Raw genomic sequence first — 4,725 nt, 5'->3', positions numbered from 1 at the left:
GTCTCTTAAGTCATAAATTTGAATTCACAAAAGCAGAAGTTCAAGCAGAGGCCTGTCACGGCAACAGCCCCCACCAATTCCCCTTCCTTGTTTGTCTAGCTCACCTTTTTGGAAGAGTTTGCACAGTTCAGGCAGCCCAGGAAGGTGTCCATGAAGGTTCTCCATCTGTAGATCTTGGCTGTGAAGACCCTCATAAAAACAATGCAAGGGTGTCCTTCCAGCACACAGCAAACTCTCACACGGTGTGCATTCACTCTTAACTCAATTACTGCCTGCACTGATGCTACTCCAAAGCACAATGTACTACTGTAACTGAATCTTACTGCACCACATAGAACTCTGCGGAAATGGGAACTCTGGGCATAAGTTATTTAATCAAATAGTATACCTGGTCAATTCCTAATGATTTAAAGGTACAATAGGTAGGATCTTTGTGTTAAAACATTGTTACAAGACCAATTATCTATTGCAAAGTGCAAAAGTTAAAAGTGCAATCGATAATTTCTAACGGTCAAGAGAAGAATTGCAGCAACAAACACCTTCAAACCACAACACTGTTTATCCCACCCCTTCTCTGTGAACACGCTGACTTTGAGACGCCATGGGCTATGGCAATTAGAACCAATTGTCAACCAATGAACTTGAATTATTGTCGAGCTATACAATGTTTTCTACATATTTCAACATATAGTCCTTAAACAAGAATTTAAGGAATATACTACACAGGTAGAGGGTGAGTCAACATGTCACTGAGCCTTTTTCAATGATAGGAGGGGATTTACAATGGTCTGTACCTTTAACTGAAGTGTTATGCTGTTGCAACATGCTTGCACAATGTGCAGATTTTGGTTGATATGAAGACTATAATCTTGCCACTATGACAATTGTGTTTGGGATCACTTCCCCTCTTGCTAAGCACAGAGGACTGTCACGTGGATCTGCTGTTTTTAATGTAAAATATTTAGTTGGGGCTAACAACGAAAATGAAGTGAGACAGTGAATGCCTGGAGTGACTTTTAGCCTGTATCACATAAGCACAAACATGGTGATGGAGTGGAAGCAAACAATAACTGGTGCATTTGGGACTATTATGACTATGGCCTTGCATTACAAAGCAAAGCCAAACACTAATTGTCATTGTGTACTGTCATTGGCTTTTATTTCTTTATTTCTTTATTTGTTTGTTTGCTGTTCAGTTGGACCCAGTGTGAGCCCATGAGTCTTTGGCGCCCTAGTCAAAATCTTGAAAATGGGCCAGAATAATAATGAATAAAAAACAAGGATCAAGGAAACCAACTGGTCATTGCCAGCAAAGCAGACAGTGAACCCCCTTGATCATACAGTATGGGCTTTCTAACCCCCCTTGATCATTTAGTATGATTGAGGTGTTAGGTGACCATCCAAGAACACTGAAGCAGGAAATGTATTCTTCCATACATAATGTATCATACAATATTTACTGAGTTCAAGCACGAGTGAACATGTTTGTAGAGCTGTAAGTAATACAAAGTAAAAGAATTGGTTGGAATAAAAAGCATGCAGACCGGTCCTCCAGGATGGTGCATCCGGTTCTAGAGTATTGTCTAATTATTGTCTAATTATTATCTAATCTTGATATGGCTTTTTTTTTTTTTTCAAAGAATGGAGGGAGGGGGGGTTGTAAGATTTAGGCATCTTCAGAGGTAGCCACTCCCCTATCTTGGTATAAAAGACTATCAGCAAACTCAGATAGTCACTTGAAAGACATCTTCATCTGAGGCTCACCTAGCTGAGATTCACCCAAGACCAGACACATCATTCAACAGGTGAGTAACTTATCAGGTTACGGAGAGCTTAACCTAAAGATGCAGAATGACCTTTCTTGAATAATTTATGTGTATGTATATGTACGTAATAATTGTATATGTTCATATAAAAAGCAAGGGCTGTATGGTGTTTTCCATTTGGTATACAGGTAACATTTCTTATGCTCTCTTCAGATGTAACTCTGTGCGCTTATCTTTCCATTTCTTTGTTCTTTTTTCACTTCTGCTTAGTTCGTAGTACAGTCTTAATGTAAAAAAAAAAAAGAGCCTTGAAGCATGGAAGTCAGTGTGGGTAGAAATCCCCCATATGCTTTATAGTAGATATTTAGGAGTTCAGAAAGTAGTATGTAGTCTGTAGCATCGTTCTACACTTTTCAGGTACTTTTTATTCCCAGAAGAAAACACTGTAGAGAGTTTGTATGTCTGTTTGTAAGCAAATCGGTATTCTGTCAGGAATTTACATGTTCATCAGTGAGTACTTTTTGTCTGTATACTTAATTACAATAAATAACACTGACAATCTTTTGAAATAGGAGTTACAATAAAGAAACTGATTGTGTGTATGTTCCCCAGGACACGATCATGAAGGCCATTGTCTGCCTGCTCCTCCTGATCCTGACCATCACCAACACACAGGGCGGATACCAGAAATTCAAGAATCAGCATTACCATTTCGGCATGAGAACTGGAAATTGTGATCATAACATGGATGCTGTCAACAGAAAATACCATGGCGAGTGCAAATACAAAAACACTTTCATCACTGATGCCTCAGAAGTAGACCTCAAAAGCATCTGTAAACATGCGGGGCAACACTACACCGGAAAGTCCGGGGTCAAAAATCTTTACCAATCGACAAAAAAATTTACTACAATCACCTGCACATACAGAGAAGGATCATTTCCAGACTGCCAATATAAGGCAAAGGAGGAGTTTAAATTCATTGTGCTTGGCTGTACTTCAAATTTACCTGTGCACTATGAACCAGTTTACTGATATCTCTGCAGTTAAAATGCAAAGGGCTATGCTAAAATGAATGCACCGATCTAAATTGGGCTTATAACCAGTTGAAATAATATGCTTCCCAACCTGCTGATATTCTGTATGCAACAACAGCAATAAAATCACAGCTTTACACAGCAATCGTATTTCTTATGTTGACAGTCAGTGAATTTACATTACATACAATAAGCATAAACAATGCAGGACAACATATTCAGTTAATACACCAAACACTACTCAAAGTGACACTTCAAAATATTTTAAAATATTGTTATTGGAATATTTAATACTGTACACTGTTAATAGCATTGTTTGTGACATGTTAGCACACTATGTTAAAATAGGGGCACAGCCTGCACTTTATTAAATTTAAAATCCAATTTTAAATGAGTTCAAAGGCCAAAATAACTAAAATTGTGTCACTGTCCAAACACTCACAGACTGTACTATATGCCCCTTACACTGTCAGTGTCTAGAGTTTTGCAATGAGTCTGTTATTTTAATTTGCATGTCAGAAACTGCTAATGTACTTGTACTTGCTAATTCCCCTGTTACGCTCACAGCCACAAACCCAACCGCAGACTACAATATTCCAAAAATGTTGTTTTTAATTTCAGTCCAAGGGTCAGAGCCAGGTAATCCAATAGACGCAGTGACAAATCGAGAAGCAAAAGGGAAGTCACAAAAACAGTACACAGGTCAAAAATCCAGGCGATCAGAAAGGCAGAATTACAGAGTAGGTACAGGGAGAGTCGTGAACGATGCAAGGATCAAAAAAACAAAAAGCACTGGCAACCAAAATAGATGGGAATAGGCAAATGCGAAGTCAGGCAAAGGAAATCTTAAAATAAAGAAATTTTAAAAAAGGCTTAGAAATAATCGGCACTGAAATTATGATCAACGTTCTGACTAGGGTGAAGAATCAGACTGGGGTTTAAATAAACAGAAGACTGAGACAAACTAGGCGTGGCATGGGAGTGAGGGCAATCTAGCAAATAGACATCAGGTGAGACACATGAAAGGGAAATAATTCCATAACAAGGGAGGAACGAGGACGCGGGACTGGATTCACATCTATGCACACACAATACTAACGGCTCTGGATTAAGGAGTAGACAATTGCACAGACCTAAGGAATGCAGTGATAGTTAGAGGACAGGTGCGAACACTTCGCAGAATTAAGGCAGGCAATCCGAGATAGAACAGGGAGGTGGAGCTACAGAGCAGTGCAGAAATAGGGAGAACATTAATATGTTAGTTACTTCACTAAACTATAAATACCCAAAACTGGGGTGTCTCGGTGGCGCAGCCTGTAGAGCACTGACCGCATGCTCATTGCAAGCCGCGACGTCGGCGGTTCGAATCCGACCGTCCGACATTTGTCGCATGTCTTCCCCTCTCTCTCGCTCCCATTCTTCCTGTCTCTCTATACTATATACTGTCCAATAAAGCTGAAAAAGGCCTAAAAAATATCATAAAAATAAATACCCAAAACTAGTGAATGTGAGTTAGACAAACATATTAGTGTGTTCATATAAGTAGTACTGTACAAAATCTATGTTAGTTGGCATTAGTAGATTAGTGCTATCTACAAACATGAATGGGGAGTGTCACGGCAGGGGGAACAGAGGAACCAGAAGCAGACACGGGGGTGTAGAGAAAACGTCAGGTTGTAAGCTGTCAGCGGGGCAGAAGTACAGGCAGGCGGTAGGCAGGCTCAGGGTCGATGACGGTGCAAGAGTCAAGACCGAAGTCTGCTCCGCGGGGCAAAAGTACAAAAACAGCAGGCAAAGACATGGTACAGGCAGGCAATGGTCAACAAAACAGAAGTCAATAATCTTAGGTCAATAACAGGCTTGGATCGTAATGGGTAGACAAATGGCTTGCCAATACCGCTCAAAAGATGCACTGACTAACA

The 4,725-nt window shown here is 39.9% G+C and overlaps 1 long non-coding RNA gene across 1 annotated transcript; it reads left to right on the top strand.

The window, feature by feature from the left end:
* The first annotated feature begins 1,708 nt into the window (after positions 1-1,708).
* On the top strand, positions 1,709-2,948 carry LOC133125282 (uncharacterized). The gene is made up of 2 exons (XR_009708401.1): positions 1,709-1,805; positions 2,379-2,948. It is a non-coding gene; the product is annotated as an uncharacterized LOC133125282 (long non-coding RNA).
* The last annotated feature ends 1,777 nt before the right edge of the window (positions 2,949-4,725 follow it).

This window comes from Conger conger, chromosome 3 (assembly GCF_963514075.1).
Source record: "Conger conger chromosome 3, fConCon1.1, whole genome shotgun sequence".
In the NCBI taxonomy this organism is placed as follows: Eukaryota; Metazoa; Chordata; class Actinopteri; order Anguilliformes; family Congridae; genus Conger; species Conger conger.
Note: the sequence above shows the minus strand (reverse complement) of the source record. Positions and strands in the feature narration are given on the sequence as shown.